This window comes from Dendronephthya gigantea, unplaced genomic scaffold, assembly GCF_004324835.1.
Source record: "Dendronephthya gigantea isolate DGI-Jeju-01 unplaced genomic scaffold, DenGig_1.0 000345F, whole genome shotgun sequence".
Taxonomy (NCBI): Eukaryota; Metazoa; Cnidaria; class Anthozoa; order Malacalcyonacea; family Nephtheidae; genus Dendronephthya; species Dendronephthya gigantea.
In genome coordinates this window covers 81792-94638 of record NW_021163355.1, presented here as the reverse complement: position 1 = coordinate 94638, position 12847 = coordinate 81792, and positions in this window count along the sequence as shown.

Here is a 12847-nt window from a genome sequence, read left to right as displayed (position 1 = left end):
TGTTCCGGTACCGCATGAGAAACTCTAGCTCGAATCCTCTTGATCTGACGTATTCTTTGTAACCAATTACAGCCTAGGTATCTGTAGTTTTCTTCTGATTTTGGTGAATAACTGACGCAATCTTAAAAAGAAAAACATTCGTATACCGTCAATATCACATCCGGACATTTAAATTACCCTAAGTTACTGACCAAATTTATTTAACATGCATTGCAATATGACGAACCAACTTCGACAGGTTTTTATCGGAAATAACTCTAGGGCCATAATTTGTATTGTTTAGAATATCCCTGAGTTCATCTTTAACGTTCAAACACACGATATTACTGTCGTTATCAATGGAAATGTCAAATACGTTCCTAAGAGCTTTCACTAGAAGAATATTAAAACTTGGTCGCTCTTGCAAATATATTTTGTTGTTTAAGCATGAATACGCTGGGCAGACAGTGTATGCCAATTTAAACAATGATACTGAAAGAATTTTCCTTACCTGACTAATTGAGGCCTCGTTTTTGTTTCTCTTAAGCTCAACTTTTAAAACCTCAGGCTCCGTGCCCTTCTGCAGTGAATCATCTCACACAAACACTTTTCCTGCCGAACAATATGCGCATGACATGTTCGAAGTTGCCTGCTTGTTGACTGTAACCGTGATCAACACATTGCCAAGCAACCAACTTCTTGACACTCCATTGCGCAGGAGTCGTTCAACAACTGCAGTTCTATAAAAACAACAAAATAGTCATCTTCCCTGAAACACAGTGCAGAAAAATACGAAACCAACATACAGACCTTTTTGGTTGGGTCAAATAAGAAGAAAATGTATATTTGCCATCATCATATCACCCACGATTTCCATCATCTCTGAACTAAGTGTGTTGCTTGAGTCTTCCTTTGATTTCTCAAGGGAGTTTGGGAGTGAATGGAATTTGGTGGGGGATTAGTGACTAAGGGTATGGGTTTGCAGCATCTGAAGATATATCTGCGTTGTTAAGACTCTAAAGGAATACAAGGACAAATGATTGAAAACGAGCTTGCATATAAGCAAAATTATGTAACATGAAATGGACAAGTTTATGTAACAACACTGCCTAAGCTGTATAAAGTTTAAACACCACTTCTTAATATCTATTGAAAATTTAGCAAGCAATCTCCGTGGCCATAGAATGACATGTGGACTTACTTTTGTAATCAATGGCACGAATTGTTTTCTTAACAACAGTGGACAGTTGACAAACCAGGATGAAATGACATTATCAGCAAGAGTTACCGTGTATTGAGAGTATCTAAGGTGAAACATATCAGTTCGTTTATATTTTATTCAATTTCACAAAGCCAATAATAAAAAGTTTGAGATGTTATCGCGTTAAACAAACCTCGATGATGCTGTGTGAGGCAAACATATTCCAATGACTTGTTTCAAATGGATCGCTGTGAAGTTTTTGTACTAATCACGAAGCTTTGACAATGCTATTTAAACGTTTTAAAAGAATGTTAGCAACTTTTCGTCGAATACGATTGAGTGTTTATACAACCTAGCTCTCCTTAGGGGGTACATTGATATTTCATAAAAGATTTCTTAATTTACGTAACTTCAAGAAACATACCAGAGAGAAATTCTAACAGTGGTATGACAACTTGAGGCGTTGGCGAAAGTTTAGTAAACTTTTCCAGATATGTTGGGAGCAGCCTAAGGACAGAAAATTTAGAAATTATTACCCAAATAATCTTGTGAAGGAGTATCTCGCATAACAAGAGACGTTACATTTAGGCTGGAGTTTATTGAAAAACATTTCTGTAAATTCACTGAGCACATTATCAAGGCACGATTTCAAATATCTCCAAAGTAATAAACTTCTAAAACGCTGCAATTACTTAAATCAACTTCATTCTTTACAAAGTGCTAATGGACATAAAAAACGTCTCAAATTCCAGACAATCTTAAGTAGCCATACCTTGCCATAACTGAAGACATTTCTAACATACATATGGTGAGACAAGATACGCTTAACGTCGTGGAATGAGCAACCAAACCAATCTCCAAAGTACGCATCAGACAAAACTAGACGAAATATACAACAACGTTTAAGCGAGAACAGACAACCGCTGAAAATAAAGTGAAGCAGGTTCTTACCTGTTCATCTTGCCCAATAAAAATGTGGTACGTACACAGCTCTGTTAATACCTGCACATGTTACAATAAAATATCCAATTAAATCATTAGTATAGTATGATATAATTATGGTATAAATTGGTTATGCTATGGTATGGTGTGATATAATTATGGTATGATATGGTTATCGTATGGTATGATTTGGTCATGGTATGGTATGGTGTGATATAATTTTGGGATTATATGGTTATCGTATGGTATGATATGGTTATCGTATGGTATGATTTGGTTATGGTTAGTTATGGTATATTGATATTGATATGATTATATGATATGATTATATGATATGATGTGGTATGGTTATGGTTATGGTATGGTATGGTTTTGGTATAGTTATGGTAAGATATTATGATAGATGCAAAAAACTGAATGATAAGAACCGTACTGGAAAAATTCTAGCGTACAAATGAGGTCGGCGCATATCATGAGGAACACGAAATAATCCAGGAAGAAAATCATAATTTCAAACCTGAATGCAAAGTAAAATTTTTAGTTCATGATTTTGGTGGAAAAGTGCACACTTTACATCCCTTACCATTTTAGATAACACTGTACATATTGAACGTAAGTAGTGCTTTCGAGAATGTATCAAGTTTTTATCTTGCAGTGCCTCCGGAAAGTTTCTCAGAACAACATCCAACACCTCCCATTCCAATTTCTAGAAAATGAAGAAAGTTGAACTTCAATCGAAACTTAATGCCAGATGATATATTATGAGAAAAGTTTACCTGTTGTAAGCACACAGGAATAACATTCATCGCCTCGCTGTAAGGCAGTGAAACAATCCGGTTGTCCTATCTTCTGCAGAACTAAAACAAAAATGAGAATTTATTACACTAACAAGAAAAGGAATTTTGGAAGCAGAATACCTGACATGCCTTGCACTATCATCATTAACCAACGTTTTCCTTTCAGAACAATTAACATACGAAGTGAATTTGACTTTTCCACTTTTGTCTTGCACAAGGCCTTGACGTTGTCAGCTCGCAGACTGAGAAAACATTGAAGAATCTTTACAAAAAAACAATGTAAGACATCATAGAAAAATCGCAAGAAATAACATTGAATTTGGCTTACCACAAGTCGTATCTCCGATGCAATAGACGTCCGATAGCCATTGTCATAATGAGTTTTTATGTGGTACACTAATATATTGAATATTCGTTCTGCAATTACATAATAGGAAAGGGAGAATAAAAAAAAAAATATATAACATCAGTGTAAAATGAATGATGGAACTGTAGCAAAATATGGTGTAGGCATAACACGTGGCCCCGAAGTAGTTGGCACTAAGAACCATGCTGTCATGCCTGCCATCACCAGATCATCAGATAATCTTGGTTTTTTAATGTTGAAAATAATCCGTTTTGATACTTTTTCCTATGAAGATATATCACAGGGAATATTTTTTTCCTACAATTATTATATACAAGTACTATAATATCTAATTCCCGTCTGGTCCCTATTAGGCTATTACTCCTGACAATATTGTCGCACAGAAGAAAAACATTAAATATCTCAGCAAGTATTTGGGCTAAAGACCCCGGAATACCAGTAAACGATAGCGGTTAAAACGATTCTTTGAATAGTATATTCCAACCAGCATATAGTTATAACCTGCATTTGTATTATACGTGAAAATAAGAATTAAAATAATAGCTTGCTTTGTTATCTGAAATTACTCACCCATTGCAAATATATTTTGGAAATTCCATATTTTTTCGCTTTTTTGGTCTCTGTTGTCTTCAAAATGTCTAGAATTTGACATGTTATCATTCTGTTTTAATTCTGAGTAATTCTTGGTGTAGTATGTGCAAAATCAAAGAAAGAGCATTTTATAAGTTCTAAGCGATAATCATTGCTAATCACGTGCTTAAGGCAAGCTCGAATCGGACCTAGGTCAGATTTTCGGCTTTTGGCCCGAAATTTTTATTATTGTGAAATATTATTGGTGATGCGATAATTCATATCATCAGGTATGTTTATATAAAAAATGGGCAAAAATCTTCTAAAGGCTTGATTTTGACGCTAAAGATATCAAAATAATCCTGAATATGTGAGCTAAACCACTGCAACCGGTTTTCGTTTGCATTTGGGCAATATCCAAAGAATTAGGCCGCTTTGATGTGTAATATTGAATATATACAACACGTGAATATCGTAGCTGTATAGCTATGTATGCATGGCGGTAAAACGCCGTATTTCCACTGGAATTTGCAATATTTAGCCTTGAAATTTACTACATTTGCGAATTTGTCAGTTTGCTATATTTACTATTATTCCATGCCATGCCCAATTCTACAATATTCTGAAAGGTTCAGTAGTTAAATGTACCACAGAATTCAAGTGCTACAACAGTTTGAAAGATTTACTTGCCTTTTAAATTCCGACTTTCCTGTTCGATGGGGTTCTAAAGCTGGTAGGGGAATAAAGCCTTTTAATAATGATTGAACTGTAATTTCTTGTGAACTTCATGAGAGAAATAATCGAACAAATACACTCATACTGTGATACATTGGCTTGGAATATGCTCCAAAACGTGTGAAATCGAACATTTGTTGTGCAATCACCTTGCAAATATCAAAGAAACGGTATCAAATTTTGAATATAGATTAACCAATCTGATTGGTTTTTATTGAACCAATCGTGGAGTACAAAAATTGACCAATGACAAATTGACCTGTGTACAGAAATAACCAATCAAGTTGTCTTAATTTTGCTGAATTATGCAAGAGCCTACAGGCTATAAAACAGAGCCGTCTGCGACCGTTTTTCTCAGGTAAGTGAGTTCTTTCTTTAGGTAGGATCAAGGTATGTATAATTAATTTTTTAAATAGAAGTAGACCCCGTGGCCCCGCTGTTAGCTAAGAATCTCTGTCCCCGTATCTGGAAACACGGCTCACTGCTTGTCTAACTGTGTTTTGCTTTTCGTTTTCTAGGGAGCTACTAATAATTTTTTTTTGTGTTTTTCAGACAAAGACGATCGTAGTTTAGTTTCAGTATCCAACCCTAAGAAGCCACCCCATATCCATGCCGTCAGTTAAACCCCAGCCAGCAATTGCCTTCATGCTAATTGTGATGCTTCATTTTCTAGGAACAACTCACCATATTTTTTGTCGTTTCAGCTACAGAGTTAGTGGGTTGTGGGTTGTTGGATGTTGTGTCGTCGGTTGTGTGTTTTGTGTTGTGTGTGTACTGTCTTGTCCTCTACGTTTCGTATTGTCTGCCAGTCGGTTTGGGAGAAGCCCTGTAGCTCTCTCTTTTTCCTGGCCACACAAAGAACACATTTTGCGGATACTCCTTTTTAGGAGTTCATTCGAATCCCATGAATGTGTCAATTTCGCGCTGATATCTAATGTGGTCCGTCTCAAATACAAAAGCACAACATCCAACGGACAATCTGCATCCTTTCATCACACCAACTACAAGTGTTGTCCTCATACAACAGAATGGAACTTCCAACGGAGCAAAGAGTAACCAATACCCAAGATGAAGTTCTTGTACCTTCTCAAACAGGACAGAATGCGGCACTTGTTAATGAAGTATTCTCGATGTTTAAGGGATCCTCTCAGTTAGACGTCCGATCAGAGGATATTTCAAAGTGGTAAGCTCATTTAAACTTGTGATTACTCTGCGAATACTTCACCCATTTTAATAAATATGAGACCACTAAACTCATTGCTGTCCGGTCGTAAACGGCGCACACAGATAATTTCGGTTTTATCTGGAAGTGTTTTATCAAAACAAATTGTATTATCTTAAAGAAAAAACATTTACCTATTTGTATAACTTTAGTTCATTTCAAAAGCTTTCCTATAAGCCAAGATATTTATTGCAGAACTTGTACTTTTTAAATTGAATGTTAGAGAAGCAAAAATACGCAAAGCCTTCCAAAAATCTCGCCTAAAAACCTCCAAATATTTGTAGCTTACATTGGGATCAATATTTTCATATATTTTACTCGAAATACAGTTGCTTTCGCGATTTGTAGTGATATTTCCAACAAATGTGTTTACAAACGGAAACCCGAAAATGTGCATATAATTATCACCATATTAGCGAAAATTTGACAATTATGACCTCTAGGGACAATTTTACCCAGAAATCGATTTCTGGGCTTATTTTACCCCCACGGGGTAGGCAACATTACGTTTTTGACACCTCTAACCTCACGCGACAACCACTTGTGCATGCGGCTGAGCAACGCCTTGCTATACACAATAACAAATAAAAAAATCTATTTTTTTCGAGTTTTTCTGCCCATCCTGACTTAAATCCTATCAGAAAAAATAACTAATGCCTTTACAGTTTATATGTAACGGTTAAAAGACGACAGGATAAAAAATAACGAAGAAAATAACGAAATTCCAAAGGCGAGTTATATTTCCATTTTGTAATCCTGTGTAATTTGATATGATTTTTAGAGCTGCACTGCAGTGTCAGGTTAACAGCAATATTGATTAATTTCTTGATTAGAAATTTTTCGAGCTATATTTTGGTGGTATTTTTGTGCTTTTTAAATTAAACGGATTAATTTCAACATTAAAAAACCAAGATGATTTCATGATATCTGGTGATGGAAGCATGACAGCATGGGTCATAGCGCTAAGTATTATGCGTACACAATATTTCACTGGTGTTATAAAAAATAGATTTTTTTTCTCCCTTTCCTATTATGTAATTGCATTTACCAATAATATGTAACTGTCAGGGGTGGGGTATTATGTGAATATGAAAGAAAACAACCTGCATTTTGTTCTGTATATTCTTGTGTTATAGAAGTCAAAAATACATGCTGTTACTATACTGTATAGGCCCTTGTGATTCATATACAATTATAGTTTCAATTGTGTGATAGTTATGTTTTTGTAATCTCAATTGTAGATTCTATGGCATATAGAGTCGAATTGGTACGGCAAAATATCTTTGAGAATTGAAGTTTATGGCGGTTCTTCAGGTATGTTCTGGCAATTCACTGAAATACTATTTGTTCGCTAAGGAATGTTGTCCCATGGTAGCGGTACGCATGAACCTGGGATATCACAATGCTGATAGCCTCACAACCCTGGACAATAATATAATAATTTTCTTGTTCCTTGTGTTTCAATTTTAGATCAAATAAAGTATGGCAACCCAGGAGTTGCTAACAATTATTACCTTTCTCTTATCACTGACTACACCTCCATCCATCGCTGTGCCATACATGGATTTGATGGACTGACATACCAAGCAAGGTAAATATTGCAGGCTACATGGTATATGTTCAGTTTTATTATGTCATATTAGGACTGTTGGACATTATTTTTATTCAGTAATTCCCCTATATGGGAATGTGATAAAATTCGATGTTAACCCAAGTAAAGATTTCACAAAATCAATGGAAATAACGCTGTACCTCCACTGGTTTCAATTCTGTAGGAGCCGTGTATCGCAAAATTATATGCATTATCATTTCATTTTTGTTGATGATTGTTCGATGGTGTTTTGGTGTTAGAAGATAATTGATACTAATTATTGGCCCACGTACTGAAGACACATAACATCCCAGATAATAGCAACAAGTGTTGGGAATGCGGATAAGTCGACAGGACATGGTCGCTTAAATGAGGCAGCTTCCTGTCTGCACGGAAAAATAACCAGGACCAAATGCATTGGCAAGAAAGATGTTTGTCGGAGCGATTTCACTCAAATTCGTCGTCGTGATTATAATTAGTGGGTGAAGACCTATTCTGTGTCCTGTAGTTCCGACGGGCAAAAATTCGATCATTACAAAATAAATGGACTAGTCAGGGTTAGCTGGATTAATAAGCAAGGCTTCTACATTACCCTGTCACGTTATATGCATCACATCATTTCCATGCGGTCATATATAACTTTTAATGTGTGATTAAGATTAATTGTTTAACAAATTATTCATTTCATTAGAGACTCGCTGGTGGAAAATGTCCTATCACCAACTGTAACCGCGCTTTACATCCGCATTCATCCAAAGACATGGTATGCAACATATCTTTGAGAATTGAAGTTTATAGCTGTTTTTCAGGTATGTTCTAGCAATTCACTGACTATTTGTTCACTAAGGAATGAGAAATGACTGAGAGATCCATCTGACTGAAATATATAGCGAAAATTTTTCAATAAGTGGCTTATGTAAGAGCGAGTTTTTGATTTAGAAATAAATTCTTTACACCCTACCAGCGGGTTTGTCAGGTTTTTTACTAACTTAGGTGCATTGGAATACAAGTAAAAATAAGGCGTGTTTTAGAAGTTATACCTGGACGAGGAATCCAGCATATCATTATGAGGAACAAAGCTATTATAGCGGTATATACTCAGGGCTATCACAATCAAGTTTAGTGTTATCGCTTTATTTCAATGTTTGCTGCACGGTCGGATTGTCACAATTAAAGGAAAATCAAGCGAAAAGTTTCACACGTACAAAAGTATAGGTATGGAACTGAGGCCGGTTGTTCGAAAGATGGATAATTTATCCAACGGATAAGTCCTATCTAACGGATAAATCTGGATAGTTATCCATTGGATAAAAACGCGTTGCAGGAAGCGTGGATAGTGAAGTGGGCTAGCTACAATATATAAGTTAAAATTTACCAGAAGAAAACAGGATTATTCTGAAATTTCGTACCACAACGTCAGCTGTTGCTAAGCATTTACAACCATTGATTCATAATCATTACGAATTCTCGAGTATAGTTACTGAATGGAAAAGACTTGAACAAGTGATTTGCTCGAACTTTGCACTTCACATCATAGTGATTTTATTAAAAACCATTGCAATTTTATTCCTTGACCTTGCAACGCTTTGCCTTTCGGTCCCATAGCAAATTTAGAAACACTATTTTAATGTTCGTGAATGAAATTACTTAGATATTAGCAAGTTTCCTTGGAATAGAACTTATCCGTTGGATAAGTTATCCGTTGAATAGTGAGTTATCCATAAGATAAAACTTATCCGTTGGATAGTGAGTTATCCGTTGGATAGCGACTTATCCACCTTTCGAACAACCGGCCCCTGTTCTTTTATTTATCGGAATAACTAGTGATGTGATCTTACATGAAGCATTTTCAGTCATGCTGCTAAACTGTCGTGCTGGCTTCGCCACTGAGTATTTTATTTGCTCGCAGAGCCTCGTCTGCCGAGCGTGACCGTCGGCCAGTCTTCACCATGTACGGTGACAGTTATTTTCTGCCTTTTAACTTGCCGACATGCAATGTTTCATTGCACTGTGAGTTTTCAACTTTACTGAAGGCGCTACTATACAATATGCAATTTTCCTTACAACTTGCAATGCAATTATAATTCCGAAAGATGTTAATTTGTAAAGAGTGTTCGAAATACTAAGGAAACGTTAGCAGATCGTAATAGATGTTCGTATTTGACACTTTAGATGCCTCAGGAGTAGAATGTTTTGCAATTTGCAAGGAAAGTTGCGTAGTGTAACAGCGCCTTGAGATTGTTTCGGAAAGCTGGTTAAATTTCGATGTAACTTGCAAACATGTAATGTTTCATTGCAATTGCGAGTTGAAAATAAGGGTCATTGGACGGAAGAACGGGACAAGTATCGTAGTTTTCAACATACCTTTTATAAGGGCGGAGACATTGATCTTCCATCCACGGTCGGTTTTATCATTTTTCTGCTTTTTCTATTTCTTTATCCTACAAAAGACAAAAAAAACTTGTTAAATCGTGGATCAATCTAACACTTTTAAAAGCTTTCTCTCCTAACTGAACTAATTTTATTTATACCGTATAGTTCTGTCAGTTCTAAATTGTCCTTCATGGAGGTCCAGTAGGGGTCATCCCGTATTGATGCAGTGTTACTACAGGAGGAAACCTGAACTAAACTGACTTTATTTATGCTGGATAGCTGTATCAGTTCTAAACTTCAACCAAACTAATTCTAACAATTCGAAAAAGCTGGGACTTCAGACGAAAAAGGTCAGCCGATTTTGAAAAATCTTAGATGCGGGGTGTTATAAGGCGGTTAGTAATTTCATCATCACCTTCATCCAAGCATGTTCCAGAGCTTCTGAAACCGTGATGCATTTTCTGTGACCAACAGTAAGCAGTTTTGTTATAAGATCCCTAGCTTCACTGCTAACATTCTTCCAGAGGTTGTTCGGAAATTTATACGACCCTTGTTTGACTTGTTTCTCCAATGGGTTATTTGCCTGCTTTAAAAATAAAGAAGATCCGGAAAGTCTAAAACACGTTAACTTTTCATTGACGTACTCCAATTTAATGAGGTTAAGCTACCTCCAGCTTCATTACAAATCGTGTTCACTACGTGAATTTGAGTAAACTGAAGTATATGGCATACCAACATATAGTAACTCCCAGTCTCCAGCGGTCACACGATTTCTTGTAGGATCGTTCTTCAGGCTACGGGATTAACATTTTGGTAGCGAGGTAACTTGGTGTACCACAGAGTGTTTCCATATAGGAATTCTGATCTAAAAAATTAATTGTTATCTTTGAGATCTGTAACAATGAGAAATAACTGAACCTAAAACGTTTGCAGAATGCGCTCTGCTTTCGTAAAACGAAATCACGGAAAAAAATCGGAATTGAGATTATAGTGACTTCCAGGATTTGCTGGCAATGGTCACATCGAATGGTTTCTTCAAAGACAATTTAAAGGGCAATTTAAACACAAGTTCAATACACAAACGACAAACCTTTATAAGCGTTTCATCATACGAGGAACACATAAAAACATTTTCTCGCTAAAGAAGAAAAGTTAAATTATGGTCGTTAAAGTTTAGGATATAAAGACAGTAGTGATAAATAAATTAGGGCGTGCTTACCTTCCAATCCCTGTTAGTGATGCCATTTTCATGTAAATGCTAAAAATACGAAACAGTATGAATAAAGTTAGTTTAGTTCAGGCTCCTGCAGTAACACTGGATCAATAACAGATGATCCTTAGCTTGGTGTCATTATAAGCTCCAATCTCTTCGTGATATTTTCCATAAACTTTAGTCATCGCCTGTGAATGAAATATTCCAATTTGTTTAATTCATTCTTCGAAGGCTACACATGGCTACATTCCCGCTAAACGACATCCTCACCTGAAGGCACATTGCTTTCATAGTTGGTTTAGCTGTCAATAGGAATCAGTGATACAGATCGTTAGACAACTCGAGCCTGAAAACAAAATAGAAAAGTCGATCGAATCTTGAATGGTTTCATCCATGATTCTATACTTCTCTACTACATTCTGCAGGACAAATAACATTGCGTGAACTGTGCAGCAATATAGAGAATAGGGGGAAGCCAGACAGAAAAGCACATGGAAAGTAGTTTGAATAATTGCAAACCCTGATAGATAATGTCGTGGACTCACACATTGTTTATCGGCGTCTCCTCGTCGTTTTGTTCCAACAAGACTCTCAAATAATAGTCACCTGATAGCAGAGATACGTTACTGAGCTTGATTCCTATCGAGGAATAAGGGGGGACGCTTTATGAAGAACTGTTAAAAAGCTAGAGCAGTTAGGCTTATCACTAACCTGTTTCAGTTCATCAGCTAAACATTCATACAGGACTTCAAACTAAAGGTGATTCCAAAAGACAACGTAGTTTCCACTCAGATCTTTTTCCATTGCAAATGCGTGCAAATCAGATTCGAGTGCCCCAGAAGTTCCTCTCGCGTCTGTCACATTGAAAACATAAGAAATTGTTTCATACTCTTTTACGAGAACAGTTTAGAGAAAGAGGTCAGGACTATTGAATTTGTCTTGTTATACTCATAGCGACAGGAAATCCTCCATTACATTTCCATATCCTATATTTTCAACGGAAACTAACCTTAACTTCGAGACTCACCTTGTAATTCCAAATCAGGTTGTACGCTGTCAGATCTTGACTGAATCTGTAAAAAAGATCCGCTTAAATATCATTGCTTTTTCATCTTTCAAACGACTAAAACATTTTCCCATTTTCTTAATACGAACACTTACTTGTAATAAAAAAACTGGATTTAAATTCTCACATCTTTCCTGGATTTGAATCCTATTTTTGTCCTCCAATGCGAGAGATATCCTTCAAGTTGATTCCTCAACGTTCCCCTCGTTTTTCCAGAGCTCTAAGACACAAGTATAGCACGTGAAATAACAGGCTTATACGTACATGCAAGCATGCATTATGAAATTTTGGAACACGATTGTTGATTTAAACGTACTTCTGCAAGCTTTACATTGTCACGAATTGATAAACGATCTTCTTCAGTCTCTGGTGGCTGAAGGAAAGATAAAAAACTTTCCAACAAAATTGTTTCTTTACAAAAAGGTTTTACACTTCTGAATGAATTACCATTTAATTATTTCCTCAGTGGGGCAGTTGGCACAGTTTAAGGATGAATGATGGAGTTTAGTTACCAAAGCAGTTGATACCACTTAGTCATGAATACGATTGCTTAGTCAGAATCACCTCAATGGGTTTATGTAAATAATGGCCCTCGCAAAAAAGTTTTCAAAGATTTCTTACTTCGTCAGGGCTTTCAAGGTAATAGAGCAAACCAGCAGGCTGTGAAAATCGTATTCAAATTTATTACATAATTGTTTATGAACCAAAAATTATGAACAGGAAATCTCGCATTTAAACTTTCTTGTATATTTTAGACATTAAAAACTATAACTACTTTAATACGAACATTG